Here is a 17563-nt window from a genome sequence, read left to right on the forward strand (position 1 = left end):
GATACAAAATCTCACATCCTTCCATGTCTGTATTTCAATTGTAGCTGTGAAATGTTTGTGACTGGATATAGAATGTATTGCCACATTTTGCATTTCAGATAGCAGCATTTCACAGTTTGTTCCCATTGTCAGAAGTGAAAGGCATGACACTCATACAATTTTTATCTCAGATGTCAAAGAGTTATGAGGAGTATTTGCTATGTGTATTTAGAGCAAATATTTGGAACTGATCAAAGTTATGTTTTCTGTTAGCAGATATAAAATGATGAAGGGCATTTCTTTTCTGCTAAACTTTTCCAGTTTCCTTCTGATGCCAAAAGGAATCCCACTGTATGTCTCTGAAGGTAGGATGTGGTCTACATATTTAAAGGGATAATTTAAGAGTCTCCTGTTTTCTGCAGTCTTTTTATCTGCACATCTTACTTGAACATGGCCAATTTAGTTTCTGTGTGGACACTGAGATTTAATTTTCATACTACAACCCTGTTTTAGTTAGCTTTATGTCACTGGAAAAAATACACCCACACTTTAAAGAAAGAGAGGTTTATTTTGGTTCATGGCTTTCAGGGTTCAGTCCATGGTTAGGTGCCTTTAAGGCAGAAACACCATAGCAGAAGGGTGTGGTAGAGCAAAGCTGCTGAGATTATGCTGCCAGGAAGCTGAGCAGGGTAACAGTGCTGGAGAGGAAAAAGCCAGAGACCAAATTTAGTAGACAGGGTCACCCTCTATGACCCAGCCAAACACACCGCAGACTGTACTTTATTAATCCCCTAAGTGGCTCTCAAGCCAATTAAGTTAAAAGCAAAGCATAACTGTCAATAACCTTATACAGGAACAGCTACTTCCCCATCTCTACTGTTTCTGTTAAATCTGCAAACTTCAGGATGGACTGAACTGTTGGTCTTGCTCCTTATGCTACAGGGAATGACACTAGAGCAGCAGCATTCTTTTCCTGAGCCCTTCATGGGAGGGGCATTACTAGGACAGGTAAATAAAGAAAATTAAGGTTCTCCACAAAATTTCCATGTGAAATTTTCTCTGACCTTGTAAACTTAGTAAGACTTAGAAGGCACACATAGTTATTGTGAAAAGTACCTCTTCTTTATCCTTATTGCTACAATTATAATTAAAATTTTGTTTAAATCATTCTTCCTGTTGGAGTAGAAATGCCAGGATTAAAGGTAATGCCTTTTTTTTCCCAATCATTTTGTCCTTCATGTAAGCACTCAATGACTATGGAAATTTATTGAATACAATGGCATATTGCAATGAATACAGGTTGATTTTACATTTCTACTTTATTCTAATGGCATAACTTTTCAAAAATTGTTTGTGGATATTAATATGAGTATAGTTATACATAAATTTACTGGGCTTAATGTCCGCCTATTGAATAGTAAGTAAATATAATCATAGCAGCCTAACATGTGACAAATCTAGTACCATATTATCTTTGGTATAAATGTAGATATATAAACAGTATAACTTTTTATTATTATGGTATGTATGGAATGGCATAATTATGATATAGTAAATTCATAATCACATGCTAAAAACATGAATATATACATGCTATATATATGGTTACAAATATATACTGTAAAGATATAAAACTTCATTCCAAAATACCTATCAATTAATCATTCTGCAAGCAGTCATCAGTATCTATTGAACTGCTTTGAATTAGTGCTGCACTCGATGCTGAGACCACCTCAGAAGCAATATTAGGACTGATTCTTGCCTCTGTAAAGATGGATTCTACTTAGGGAAATGAGACTTGTAAAACAACAGCCATGATTATGTTGCACAGAAAAAACTGTGATTTATGTGTTATGAACTGTATTTGTCACAGGTTTCATAAGGGGGTCGGGGAGACATGAAGCTTAGCAAAGGCAGTGGCAATTTCTAAGGGCCATGGTTCCTGAGGAGGACCTTGCAATTATGGGCAAGGCTTGGATGTAGGACAGGGAGAACAAAGCAGGCAAAAATCCCTGGCCAGGTTGAAGAAATAAAAGGGTTACAATGTGTTTACTAGAGAGTGAGCATAAACAAATTATAGGACACTCTGTGTCAAGATGAAGTTGGAAATATTTGGTTGAAAGAGTGCTGCAGATGAATGTCTTTGGAAATGGTCATGAAGTACAAGAGTATCAACCTAGAAACAGAGAGCATCAGATATATTTGAACAGATACAACAAACATAGTGTCCACAGGTGATCTGTATAGCAAAGGAAACCAGAGTGGACAGACAATAGTAACAGGAACAGAGAGTACGTGTTACACAGTACACAGTGAAGAAGTAGGTAGAGTTGGGACAGTCCCAGCTGAGGGTCTGTTGCAGTAATCCATGTGGGAGGTGGTGTGAGTCCAGAATGTGTTGGTTATTAGAATGAAAGGGAAGAAACTCTTGGGAGGAGAGCAGGAATTATGATAAGAGAGTGGCAGGCTTGGGGACTAGAAGATAAAGGTGCCAGCAACAGAAATACAAAGTTTAGCACAGAAATTAGCTGGGGTGAGTGATATACATTTTGGATTCAGGCAGATAAAATGATTAAATGATGCATGGGGAAAGATCAAAATCACAGTGCTCTATAAAATAGTTGAATATAGGTACATAAATTCAAGAAAATCTTTGAAATCAATGCAAACATCAATATGCTACATAAACATAATTCCTCAGGAAATCCTTTCCAATTCCACCATCCCCTGACTGTAGACTAGACCCCACACACCTTTAGGACTTTTATCACAAATCCTACTAAATATTGTTACTTGAATGTCCTTCTTCCTTGTTAGAATAAAATTTCCAAGAGTAAAGGGCTCCTGTCAGTTCCAATAATTTTTCAAACAAGACACACAATAAAAACATTTTAAAAACCAACAGAATCAATAAGTAAATACTTAAGCCTAGTGATGATTGCATTCTTAAAGTGCTCTCACAGAAATACACAGAAAATTATAGACTTTGCAGACCAGAAGAGTTCTTTCTTTGAATAATTAAAGAACAAGTACAGTGGCCTACACATCAGCAAGTGCCTATGGACACACTGTCTTTATCAATCAGCAATGTAGGCCTGATGGTTGTGGTTAATTCTACTCACTTTTCAACTTATGATGAAGACAATATGCTGAATGATCAAGAAGCTGTATATTGATTTTATAAAATCAACAAACTGTGTAGAGAGATATTGTTGAATAAACACAGATATAGGAAGCTTGGATCAGTTATAAATGTTACCATTTCATCAAAATTTCCTGTAAGACACTGAAGGAAATAATGTCATGTGGGAATGTAGAGTATTAATAGTAGCATCACAGACAACATTAATGAACACAACATGTGTATACACTGAGTTGGATCTTTTAGATTCTAATTTATCAAAGATGTCACAATTAGTACAAGGTGGACTGAAATTTGAACTGATAACTTGCATAAAAAGATACTGTACTTGTGAAGACAACTGCAACATATCCTTCCCTTCCATGTTAGCAAGTAGCTATCAGACAGCTATTACTCTTAGATGCCGCCATTTTCTCATATGAAAGCAGAGATACTGTAGTACCTACTTCATACTTTTAATGAGGATTATGAGAATCTTAAAATTGCTTAGACTAGTTTATGACACATAGAATGAATAAACATTTTTCTGTTGTAATTACTAGGATAATTATAGAAATAATGGATAAAAGAAATATCTTAAATATAGCCAATGGAAGTGCACTAAACGTCTGTAAAAGGCAGCTACAAGCATTTTAACTCAAGTGGAGTTGTGAGAACCACAGAAGTCCACCATTGGTGGAGGGATCTAATGTCACATTGGTCTCTGGCAAAAAGAAGAGGCTCAGTCAGAGGCATAACCAGCACCATATCTTGAGGCTTCTTCTCATTCCTCTTCCTTTCCTTGGACGAGTCAAATGTACCCTAGTTTTCATTACTGTCTATTCTCCAATAAATTCCAAATTTTTATTTGTAACTCAGACCTCTTTCATCTGAGCTCTATACCAGGGCTTCAAATTGAACTATATTTTATCAACTTGATAAAATAGCAGCAACAACAAGTCACATTAACTATACTCTTTATTATAAGTCAGCTACTGAGTTATGTCACAAGTGAACTACATCTGTCTGAAACTGAATTTATGATCTTTCCCCTAAAGCCATCTTCCTCTCTCCCCAATCATCTAATGTTTCATTCTTGATACCTTGTAATCCAAACCTGTTTACCTAAATAAACCCAAATTCTCTCATTTCCATTTCCCCAAACTCACTTGATCCAGTGCATTTCTGTCCTCAAGCCAGGCAACACAATTCCCTTAAACTACTATAACAATTAGTCTCATCACAAACGTTTTGGGCTCTCTGTACACTTTTCTCAATGTGGCATCAAAGTACAATTCTGATTATTTCTTTACAACTAAAATTCCATCAATGGCTACTTATTTCACTGCTGATAAAAATTCAAATTCTTACACATGTCCACAAGACCATGTGTGGTATGCTTTCCTCTCTTACTTCCCAGGTTTAATTTAATGGCATGCTCTCCTCTAAGTTTATGACAAGTAGTTTTTCTTTCTGTTTCCCCCAAACACAATTTCCTTTCTATCTCAGGACCTTCTCATATGCTGTTCCTTTTGTCTGGAAGACTGGAAGATTTTTTTCCCACTTCTTCATGTGGCTTCATCCACCAAATCTGATGGTTTGATGTATAAATGTTCTTGTTTCAAATATTCCCTGGTCTCAGATCTGTAAGGCCTCCTCATTACACACTCTCAGATCATCCTCTACTTCACACTTCTGTAGCATATTACACCATTACTAGCCAGGGGATGTTCTACATAATCTTTCTCTATGTACAGGAAGCACCTGTAAGTACTTATCTGGTTTACTTCTTTATTCTTGATGTCTGAAATACTGCTTACTATAAGAACATTCCATGGAATCCTTGTTGAATGAGTGAAAAAACAGCCTCTACTAAATTTTATAAATAGCAGCTGCATTCACAAACCAGAGCAACACTCAAGTTAAACCATCTTCCATGAACATGTACCTCCATTAGTCACTTTGGCCTCAAACAGTCAGGGCCATAATATAAATATTGCAACAGCAGTGACCATCTTGACCACAGCCATTAATCAAGCACACCCAGAATGTGCTATTCACAGAAACTTGCTCAAATATCCATTTTTCTCATTGTGAGGTTTTGCCGAATTCAGTGTGGCTAGTGTTGATTTGTAAAACATCTATTTTTAAAAAATTTCACCAAGAAAACATTGATATTATCTAATTATTTACCATTAATTAACAAAATGGAGGGAAAGCAATTAGTTTTTAGAGTAGGGCATTCCATATATGCAGTAAAGAACTGAATATGTGCAAACATACATTTTGAGAACTATTACAGTATCTGCAAGAAGTACCTACTTGTCAATGTAACCTATCCTTTCTCTTCCACTAACACCCACCATCATTCCAATGTAAAAATCAATTTCTAGGTGAAATAGAATCATGATAAAGCTGGCAGAACAAGAAATGTGAAAAAAGATTACCATCTGGAAAATGAGTATTAATAACTAAAGAACTTCGGGTTCTAACATAAATGAGACATATTTAAAAGATCTTGACAATATTTTTCTTTCTCAAAATTAACTATATTTTATAGTGTTGAAAAAAAGCATTTGGAAGCTTCACATATATTACACAAATTTGCTGAAAGTAATTTAGTACCATTAAAAATTGACAAAGAACATGCTTTTCTTCAGGAAAGAATGTGTGAAATTGTGTCATGTTCATTGAACCCTGCTGTAGTAGGCAAGTAACAAGCTGAAGTGCATGGAGTATATCCAAGGGTACACTTTGTCTCTAGAAATGGGATTTTAAAAAGATGATGGGAGAAAAGCTGCATGTGGAAGCACTAGCTTTGTTTGATACAGTAAATGGAAAATGATTATTATAATGTTCCCTCTCTCTTTGTATTAGAAGGATAGAACTATGAAGGATAGAACACATTTTGTTCACCTCCCTCAGTGTTATGCCATCCAGCAAGGCAAGAGAAGTAAACTACTCCAAGATGTTTTGTTTGTTCTACCTGTAGGAGTCAAGGGGGAGAATGTCTTGTTTCCTCCTCAATGGAGATAGAATATCTAAAGCAGAGCACTGTCAATGCAGCTTTGAGGATCTAATTTACCCCTTATTATCTCTGACTGCACAGGAATTGTGAGAATAAGGGAGTGTTAACCTAACCTCTCATTGATTGTGGGGTCCATAAGATGTAAAGTTACAGATCAGCTTTGGGCTGTGTTTTCAGATAGATTACATGAACCAGAACTGGAGAGACAGAAGATGCAAACAGGTATAGAAAACAAAACAGAACAATGGAGGAATATGGTAGGGAGTATTGAGGGGTCATGGGTCCTGATCCTACTTTTCTCTGTTCTCTGGATACATCAGTGAAAGAAGTCAGCTAAATTTTTTCCTGATTCTTTGGGCATCGTTCATAACAAGTGACAGTCAACACATCTGGAGTAGCAAGAAAGAAGAAATAAATTACTTGAATTAGACTGTGTGTTCTTTGTTAGGGAGAGTGCCACATTTAATTTTCCTGGGCACTGCTTTATGCTGGCACAAAAGTATGCACTCAGTAAACACCTCCTGACTGAATGAATGATTATTTCACAAGTAGGGGTAGAAGTGGTGCAAATCGTTAGAGTGGCACATGGATTGCCAATGTTATATCAAATATAGTGATGAGCCGGGTGTGGTTGTGCACACCTGTAGTCCCAGCACTTGGGAGGCAGAGGCAGGAGGATTGCTATGAGTTCAAGGCCAGCCTGGGCTACATAGTGAGTTCAAAGCTAGCTTGAACTACATAGTGAAACCCTGTCTCAAAACAAAACAAAACAAAACAAAAACAAAAAGCAAACAAATATAGTGATGAAAGACTACATTTAGCTCCCCCATTTGCAAGGGATGTAATCTTAGGTAAGTAATCTCTCATTACTTCAATTTCCTCATTTTTTGAAACAGGAATTATATCTACCACAAATAATCTTTGTGAAGATTACATGAACTGAAAATTAGGATGGGAAGTACGTAGAACAGTGCCTTGTTCAAGGTAAACATTTTGTGAACATTAACAGTTTTTATCTCTACTAGTAAAAACCTTGACAAGAGTACTCATCAACAATGTAAGTTTTTTAGTGTGTAATCTGTCGTGTCCTTCAGATCAACTACTACAATTCTGGACAACAAATCAGGACAGGAAAGAGTCTCTGAGGTCTTTATTCTACAAGTGAGGAAACCAATCCCCAGAGACAGTAAGGGCTATCCAAGGATACCCCTCTCAGGACAGAGACAGGCCTAGAATCCAGTTTACTTTCTAGTTACTTCCAAACAAACAAACAAACAAAGAAAACAATTAAAAATTGAAGTGTAAGTAAAATAGATGCCCATCAGCAAGATGATTAAGGGCTGTAGTACAAGACTATAATACTTGATGTTTTTGCTCTTGTTTAGCAACAGGTACTTAGGAGTTACAGCTCTCAGTAATTTATAAGACATTTTGTGAAATGATGTATTATAGACATTAATTGTAGTAGGGATGGGCTGCTTTTTGTCTAGTCATGTAACTTACACGAAGCTGATTAAAAGTGCTTAGAGTAATACGAAGGAATAAATCATTCACTGTGATACCCAGATGCCTATAGTTGTAGTTTTATTAAGAATAAAACAGACAAACCAGCAAATTCTAAAGCCAATTCTTTACTACAATTCTAAGACAAACTTCAATCATAAAATAATTTTGAGTGTTGTCCAGACTAATTATAATTATAATGCAGGCTGTTACATTTGTGGCCTGGCAGCATCCCTTCATGTAGACGAGCATTCAGAGTTCAAGCATTTCAGAGTGAATACTTATCTCCAATAACCACAGTATCAGGAAAATAAGTTTCTAGTGTTTTCCACAAATTGTCTAAATTTTGAAGCAATTCAAAATCTAAGGCATTCAAATAGTTGAGAATAGTGCTTTTGTCCTTAATTCTATTTCCCTGTTTTTATAATGCATAAAAGTCACAAATTATATATTTAAATATAGTTTTCTTTGAATACTCTGTACCTCAAGAAATGTACATATAAGTTTAGAAATAGGCTTAATCACCAAAGATCAGTTAGGACTTAACTAGGATTTAAGGAAGTCAGATAATCAGATTCTTTGAAATAAAAGAAAAATTATAATCTATTTATAGTTCCAAATTTTTGAAATAAGTCAACCGATAAATATTTAGGTGGTAGCTCATAATAATTTCTTCAGCATGGTCCTGAAAAAACCTCATATGCCTTGTTATCTCTTCTATTTTTTCCAACAAACCTTTCAGCTACACCAAAAACTAACTCTTAATGGTTTGTTGTAACCTTCAGAAATAATATTTTTCTCAAGAAAATTTATTAAAGTGAGGAACATTATAACTGAATGAGCCAAACTATAACAAATCTCTCCAGAAAAAGATGAAAGTTTTGTTTTATCTCTAACATTTTAGTAACCCGAGAAATGTTCATTTTAAGGACAAGAGAATTTTCAACCTGTATGACCAGTTTACAATTGATATTTGTTTACACAAAGAAACATGCCTTCTGTTTTACCATCAAGACCATAAAGGAAACAATAACACTATTAAACCAGAAATGGCAGGTATTGTTTTAACTAGAAAAGAGAGACGAGCTTCTATTAGCACAACCTCTTGATATGTTCAGTACCAGGTTTAAAACGAGTTTGAAATCTCATTTTCAAATATAATATTGAGAGGGAGCTATGTCTGAAGAAGAAAAAAATTCCCTTCTACTGAATATCAGAGTTGCTCTTTCATCATTTTGCTCTATTGTGGTAAATAGTACTGTTCCATAGTTGATAATATGATATTTTCTAAGGGCAAAAAAGAAGGAAAAATAATGAGTTCAAGATCAGTTTCACATGTGACTCAAGACTTTATATGTATCTTAATCTAATGTTAGGAACGTAGGTGCATTTTTAGAAGAGTTTTCCTGAAAGCTCTTACAGATTACAAGTTACCAGATCCTATTATATTTACAAAGAATGTAGATAAATTTTTAACTTTAAATGACTTTGAGGCTAAAGGGTGCCCAGATACTAGAAAAATTAGTTGCAAAACAATCTGGGTAAACCCTTAAAAAATTGTAATTGGGTCCCCCCAAAAGTGACTATATTAAATGAAAGATATGCCTATTTTAATTTAAAGCTTTCATATTCAATCCTGAGGCTGCACGTTTCCTTCTAGCTACCTCATTAATCACATAATCTTAAATAATGTGTATAGAATAAACTGCATCAAACACAAAGCTTTGTTAAGGATCAGGTAATTACAGTTGAAATTTTTGATGTTACAAAATTCTATCAAGACAACAGACATGTGGTCTGTTTAACAAGACTACTACAGAATAATTTCAAATTGTTAGTGGAAATCTTAAACAACTACAAATGGACATCTAAATAATATTTTGAAAGTGAAGCTTTATAATTATGCCTCAAATGATAATAATCCATTGTTTCATTTAACTTAACCAAACTACTTCTTTAAAAATAAAATGGGGCACATATTCAATCCTGTAATTCTTGAACAGTTGGAAACAAAGTTGTTATCTCTTACAAAAACCCTTACATTTACCAGTGAGCCATTAATATATAATGAAATAAACAGAAACACTTACCTGTAATTAAAGTACAAAGAGTTGAAAATGCTGGAGAAACTTTCAATAGACAGAAAAGAAACTGAAACGGCAGCATCTGCTACCATCAGCTCAGGTTTTTTGACTTTACAAGTGACAGCAATACCAGTCCTGGGCCAGTACCCTTGTGTTATGTAACATCTTATTAATATTAGCCATCAAACTGCTACCAAGCTGGTGAGGCACTAGAGGGCAAGAGTGTCACATGCAAGACCCGTCGCCAAGGGACAGGCTTTGGTACCACTTCGGGGAGACAGATGCTAACTAAGCTGATAAATAACACTATGCCTGAACGCAACAGTGAACTTGCAATGTTCCTCAAAGAATATTTTAAATGTCAATTTTCCGCCTAGCCGAAGAGTTAACAGGTTAATAAATATGCATAAGCAAATAGCCACACTATGCAAAACTTTAAGGATTATATTTAGAAACCCACAGTCACTCAAGAGGCTATTTTTTTTCATTGTTTAAATAAACTTATTCAAAACAGGAGAGGAAAGGCTGAATAAATAAAAGGAGTGTCGATTTCAGGATTCTTTCATTTCAAGCCTGGAGAAACTTGTTAATGAGATCGCGATCGCGGGGCCACCTCCGGAGTCCGCCGTGCAAGTTGCCCGGGTCGGGTTCTGGGGCGAGGACCGGCCGGATCCCGCACCGTGATTACCTCGGGCTGCATCCGTTCGCGCGCATCCTCCTCCCCGGGTCCTTGGCCTCCGCGGGTGTCCGAGGCCGCCCTGCCGTGGGCGTCCTTCCTTGCGAGGCCGGGCAGTCAGCGGCGCGGTGCCGGATCGGCGGCGGGGAGGGCGCGCCGGTGACTCCACGCTCTCGCGGGCGCCAACGGCGGCCCCGGGACCCGCCCGGCCGCGCCGCCGACGCCCTCACGCTGCCTCCCCGCGCCCAGCCCGCGCGCGCCCGGGGAGGGGCGGAGGCGGGAGCCGGGACGAGAGCCGCCCCCATCTGTCCGGCCTGGGGGGAGACCCGGCGTTCCCGCCTCAGCCTCTGGTTCTGAAAGCCAGTCTCGGGGGGCGGGGAGGGGCGGGGGGATGATGGAGGCAGCCGAGGAGGAACGGAGCTTTGCCACCGGGAAACGGGTGCGGGTCTGCGCGGCGATGCCGGGAAGGTGGGCGCCCCACGCGTGACCTCTGGTCGTGCTCCCGCCGCGGGCACAGGACAGGGCGGCGCAGCAGGGTGGGATGCTGCGAGGCTGGAAGCCAGGAGTCACTTCTTTTCTCCAGCTTTCTAAAAGGCTCTGTGCTCCAGCTCCTGAAGACAAATGCGAGGCCATCAATTCAATTTGGATTCGAGGTGTGAGGTTATCCTCTCCAAAACTCTAGTGTGATTAGGAGCTAAAACCCGAACGGTTTCTAAAAAAATCTCATTTGGCTCCACTAACAACCCGCAAGAGTTTCAGTGGGAACTACTGATGGTAACATGTGGACATTTGTGGCTTTGTTTTCCATCACTGGCTGCTCTTGATGGAAACAATGCCCCTGCTTCCTTTGGGGGATCCAGCACCATCCCACTGTCCGCCCATTTGCGAAGGTGCTGTCAGCTGCTGCCCAATACTCAGGTCTGCCGAGTAGCAGCATTGTGTTCCTCTGGGAGCGGGAATGGCAGGTGACAAGGTCTGGCCAGCTGCATGGTTCTGCAACCCTATTTTAGCCTTTCTTAAGGAAGTGGACCTTCTACTGGACCTTGCACAGTGAAGTTTTGAGTTTGGAGCTTCCAGGTCACCATGTGAGGTCGGAAAAGAAAGCTAATGTTTAGGGAGGCCAGCCAGGCAGTTGGGTGAAAGGCAAACCCAGATTGTTACGCTCTAAATCCAGTTATGGCTGAAACAAATTCTATCTCTGGATTTTTCATGCATGAGCCAATAAATTCACTTTTGGCTAAAGGCAGTGTTGGTTAAATTTTCTATACCTTGAAACCGAAAGAGATTGCAATGATATAGAAACCGAATATTTTAGTTGTTTATGAACTTCACGAGGGCAAATGGATATGTGTAAAGACCTTCATTTAGATCTGAATATCATTTACTTAGCTCATTTTTTTTAAGATGAAAGAAAGTTGTATATTTTTCTTGCTCCATGTGTAGAAGAGGATGCAGAAGTGACTAAAGCCATTGCTCTTTCTGGAAGTCTACAAAAATGTCTGGATTGTGGAATTCTTTGGCCAGATGACATGTATCAGATTTCACTGATTTTATTTTTTGTTGGAGTCTCCATTGAGGGTCTTATGTCAATAAGGAATTTTAGGAACCTACATTTTTATATACTCCTTACTCCAGAGACCTGCTCTGTTTTCTGAGCATCCACATGTAAAAATTTTGAACATCTACAAAATGGTGCTGGGAATACAATAATACTAGAAAAAGGAAGGAAAAGAAAAGCAGAGACATTTCCTGCCCTACAGTTACTTTTAATGTGTTGACATAGAGATAGGAAGTCAAGCTCTTCCATAGTATTCCAAAGAACTGAGAATATTCAAAAATCCATAAATTTCAGAATATTTAAGGGTATGTAGGCAGGTTTAAGGTTAACATTAATTTCTTTCACTTCCTATCTTCTCTTGACAAAAATCAAGCCACATCAACACGACCAGAAAATGTCTACAGAATAAAGTATTCAGTATATTTGTGTCTCTGTGTCAGGGTTTTCTTTGGTTAGGCGTAATCAGATTTCTTGTTACTTTGAGGAGAGTTGCTTTTTGCCTTCAGCTACTGCTGCTTTCAACCATCCATCTGGAAACACAGACCTCTTAGGGTTAATTCCATCTTTACCCCGACATAGACAAATCTTATAGCTCTATTCCAGAAGTTTCTGTCTATGCATGTAACTAATTTAAGACAATGTAATAGCAGCTTGATATGTTGTTCCCTATGCTTTTTTCAGTTCCTAGGCCATTTCCCAGCAGGGAGGTATGAGAGAATATAGAGGCACGGCAAGCCTTTCCCTCCATAGTCCCCTTTTCTATTTTTTTCCCTTTACATAGAAACATGAAGGCCAGGGAACATCTTTCCCTTGAGAGAGATATTCTAATTTATTCTAACACTAGTTATAAACAACAAAGAACTTGTGGCAGGACCCATAGAGGCTTAGGTTATCTGGTTCAGAGCCTCACACTGTGGACCACCTTGCATTCAGTCATCTCCAAATGAGCTTATGCAGTATTTTCTAATGTGATAAATGAATTAGGTTCAGTTTTAAATTTTGAGATACACCAGTTCTTATAACCACCTTTGACATTGCTATCGTTACTATTTGCATAAATACTAAGGACCTCAAGAACATAGAAGAGGCTCAGAGTTCTGTTGTCCTCTGAGAAGCCCTGAGACAATATTGTTTATCACAGTCCCAACCTCAAATACAAAAGGAAAATCTATATATAAATTAAAAACCTACAGATATCATTAAAATGAAAAAAAGAACAAACCTGTTTTTGTATATTTTTGTATACGGAAACAATCAACTCTTGTATTTATGTACTGTGACAAAAGGCATTGAATAGCACTTCTTGATGATGTAGAGAGTAAATTAGGATTCATATAAGTTAAAAATTATTTGATTGTATCCTTTATCTAAATCGCTTCTATGTTGAGCATACTAATACATGGACTTGGGAAAACTCATTTCAATTTGTAGTATTATCAATTTTTCAATGTCTAAATTAAAGCCATATATTGTTCTATTATGATAAATTTGAAGAAATGTAAGTATTTACAGAGGACACACCAGTATTTGTGGTTTGAAACAGCTAGTAAGAACAAATTTCTTTATAACTTTCCAGTTTGGATTTGGAGTAATTAATTACACTGTTAATTGGCTGAAAAGTAATGGAGTGAAGATTTAGCAGAAATCATACTCTAGTTAGGAACTTCTAATTAAGCCCAATGAAATGTACCCCAGGTTTCTTTATTGTCTCAAAAGATGATAAAGTGAAAATAAATCAAAACCAAAACTCTCAGCAAAATGATTGGGAGGATGTCTGGCCACTCAATGCATAGAAGTGGGACTTTTATCTGCCTCTCAGTCTTCTTGCAAACATTCATCTGAAAAATAAACAAGATTGAATTAGTAATGAAAGTAATGAATTAGATGAAATTTTATTTCATGAAACATCAATTTAACACGTAGTATTATACTAGATTGGAGCAGTGATTCTCAAACTTTCCTCCACCTCACCTGGAGGGCACACTCAGTGCAAAGTTGCTGGGCTCCCCCCTCAGGTTCCCATTCGGATCAGGGGTGGGGCTTAAGAATTTAGATTTTAACTAATGTACAAATGATAAGGATGCTGCTTGCCTGAGCCCATGGTTCAAGAACAGCTAGATGAGAGCATTCTTGAGAACACAGAGTATGTCTTTATATGGTTCTTTACATATTTTTATATATGAACATTTATTGCCATACAAACTATTTGGTTTTCAAAGCTAATTCTGTGTTTTTCCTTAATCATAATAATATACAGTAAATCCAGTATTTGATTGATCTCCCAATAAGTTAGGTAGACAAAGAATAGAAAATGACTTAAAAATATTGGGCCTTTAGGATACTAAAAAATCTATTGCAAAACAGGGGAATGGATGCTACACTCTTTCCTGCTTGATAGCTTTGTCCATCACTGGTTCGTTTTGTGTTTTCTACTTCCTGTGTACAGTGCCTTGCACATCAATGGTCATTTAATGAACACCAAGAGAAAGAATTCTTTTCTTCATTTAATAGGTAATGTGTTATGTGGTCCCTGCTGAAGGAATTCACCTTATTTCTTTTTACTTTCTTAATGAAAAACCCCTCTCCATATGATTTTCTATAATTTCCAATTTTCAAATGTTGTATCCTCAAAAATAGCTTTCTCCCTACGTGAGACTAGTTTAAACTTTTATACACTGATCAGAAGCTATGTAGTTAATTATAAGCCTGTGTGGTGACTATTTGGCAGTAAAAACATTCATATCTATAGGGTTAGCATAAACCATGGAAATAACTTGTTTCATCTTAATGGAGAAATAGAAGCAATCATCAGCCTGTAGAACATATTGTGTGAGTTTTCAAAGCTATCTCTTAATATTCAGGCAATACCAAACATCATTAAGGTGTTTCTTTGATCTAGCTTGCAACATTAAAACATCATTTTACAGCTTGGCCCCATGCCATGCAGTACAACAGAGATTCATTGTGAGAGTAAAATGGATGATTTCTCTCAATTTATTGAAAACAGGCTTCATAAAGACTCAAGAATACTTTCACTACCACCTCCCTATGATGTTCTCCATTGTATCTGATGCTTGGATTTGAAGAGGTTGAAGGAAATAATAAATATTCAATGAGTGGAAATTGTGTGAATTAATTTTGTTTTGCTCCTTTGAAAGTGTGTTTTTGAAACAGTGATATGAAAAGTTGTTAGGAAAAAGAGAAGTAGCAGAGAAAATTGAGATGCCCAGTGCATTATGAATTGACAAATCCAATATTCTTAGGCTTGAGGCTTTTTGACTGAATTCTGCACCAAAGAGTCACAGTAGAGAACTGTGAGTATAAAAAATGAAAATTTAATTGGGAGAAGGAAGAATTTATGCATATGTTTTTTCCCCTAAAATAAGTGTCCTTGGTAGAAACATAAGAAACAGAAAATGGGACCCCTATTTACCCAGCACTAAATTTAAGCATTATTCAGTATCTTTTGTATTTTGGGAGAGAAGGTAGCAGGTCCTTGTACTCACTTTTTTCTCAAAGCCCACGCTTGAAATCAAACACATACATTTAAGTGAAATGAAAGTAGATTGGATTAACTACTATGTAACTTTTTTTTACTTTAAAATTTCTCCTCACAGTTACTTACTCAAACGTTGAAGTCCTTTCAGTGGCATCACATCCTTTAGTAACCAGTTGTTCCTCCCTCTGGCCTTCCTTGCCTTCCTCCCCATTATTGTTTTCATGAGACTATTTGGTCAGGACTTCATCAAATACAGCAAACACAGGAGACCAAACAAAAATTCATCATTATCTGGATATTCTACATTTCTAGAGTTTCACCAGCATCTAGCATTTGTTCAGATGGTCACAATACTCACACTTCTCTTCAGTGAAAACAACTTTTTTATTTTATTGTATAGAGGAATTGATGTAAAGGTAGACAACCTAGACCCTCAGCTCTAGCTATGCTATTTACCAGTTGGTTCACTTTGAGCTGGTCCCTTAACCTCACCTAGTAAATGAGAGGAAGAGGTTCTTGTTAGGAATCAGTTAAGAATAAAATATATGAGAAAGAGCTATGAAATTTGGCTAACTTGAAGGTAGTCTGCTAATTTTCATTCAATATCTGGTCTCTCCAATACTTAGACTCTCCTTCCACAATAGTAGCATTTGTTTCAGAACACATAATCATCAGAATAAATAAATAAATAAATGTCTACTTTTTCCAATGAGGATGGGTTATCTGTTGCCAATGGCCTATGTGAAGGAAGACTGTGTAACTGTTTGTGAGAACTTTCCAGCAGCAGACACTAGAAAAGCCTCCTTGCTTTGGCCCTGATAGTCAGGCCCTTTTACAATTCCTTGCCATTGACTGCAGACAGGACACATGACTTTTTTCTAATCTGTTAAAATATGACAAAGGTGAGGGGACATCACTCAATGGGTTTATGTTATGTTACTTAAGCTTCCATCTTGCTAACAGACTGACTCAACTCTTCACCTTTTCCTGGCTTAATGTAGTAAGTGGTCCTATCAGAGAAGCTACTATGGCAAAAAACTGCAGGAGGCCTCACAAAACTGAGAGGCAGTATGTTAGGGTTCACTAGAGAAACATATTTCATATAAATAAAAAATATATGATATATAAAGGATTTACTACGTAGGCTTACAATAGGCACCTATGGCATCAGGGGTGGAAAAATTCAGAATAGCTGTCTGTGAGCTGGAGAGTGAAAGGATCCAGTAGTAAGCTGAAAGCTGAAGGCTGGAGCTCACTGCAGAGTCCAGTGAGAGTCTATGTGGGAAAGCCGAGGGTCTGCATTGGAATGCTTTAGAGTCTTTCCTGGAAGCTTGAAGGAACTAGAGACTAAAGTCCAAAGGAGATGAAGAAGAAGTAAAAAAGAAAACTTCCTTCTTTTCCTTTTTAACCTACCAAGCTTTAATCCTATTGGTTGATGCCACACACGTCTGGGTTGGGTCTTCCTCAGCTTGTGGCATACACATCAGTCACCACAGACATACCCAGAACTGTGCTCGTGAATTCCATAGGCATTTCTTAATTCACTAAAATTTACATATCACAGTTCACTACCACAGAGACCTTTGGGAACTGTGGACAGCCTCAAGAATATCAGGGAAGCCTTCAGCTAACAGCCAGCAAGGACTTCAGCCCTTAATTCCACAGTCACAGGAAATATTATCTGCTGCCAAAGCGAGCACTACAGTCACAGGAAATAAATTCTAACAATTTAAGTTCCCTTGGAAGTGTATAACCTCCCAGTTGAATCCCTTGTTGGAGATACAGCCCAGCCAACACCCAATAGCAAAGTTTTGAAATCTTAATCACAAGTACTAGCTAAATTTGTCTGTTTTCTTGCCTGGTGAAAAGCAATAAGGTAGAAATTGTCTGTTGTTTGAGAAGCTAAATTTGTGGTAATTAGTTATGTGACAACAAAAAAACCAGTGAATTCTTTCAGTAACAGTTGGCACATATTTTTCCCTTTTCCCTTTTTTCTTCTCTCCTAGAACTCAGCTACAATGTTATTGGACCCAAAAGTGAAACTTCAGCTAGAAGCTGAAGCTGGTGGAGCTTCAGGTAGAAAAGATTTGGGTTTTTGAAGATGTTCACATGAGT

The 17563-nt window shown here is 37.5% G+C and overlaps 1 protein-coding gene across 5 annotated transcripts in view; it reads right to left on the reverse strand.

Annotated features, from left to right (window-relative positions):
- Window positions 1–10613, reverse strand: part of LOC101708542 (N-deacetylase and N-sulfotransferase 3) — a 182479-nt gene extending 171866 nt beyond the window's left edge. For 2 of the 5 annotated variants that reach the window (XM_087199254.1, XM_087199251.1), the window contains exon 1: window positions 9722–9862. The gene's annotated coding sequence lies outside the window, so the exon portion shown is untranslated. Of the gene's footprint in view, window positions 1–9721; window positions 9927–10403 lie in introns of those variants that run through there. The other 3 variants (XM_004870038.4, XM_087199252.1, XM_087199253.1) reach the window with 3 other exon arrangements.
- Between the last annotated feature and the right edge of the window lie 6950 nt (window positions 10614–17563).

The sequence above is a fragment of the Heterocephalus glaber genome, unplaced genomic scaffold, assembly GCF_053883595.1.
Source record: "Heterocephalus glaber isolate CG9 unplaced genomic scaffold, H.glaber_assembly_v1.0 deba00001690, whole genome shotgun sequence".
NCBI lineage: Eukaryota > Metazoa > Chordata > Mammalia > Rodentia > Bathyergidae > Heterocephalus > Heterocephalus glaber.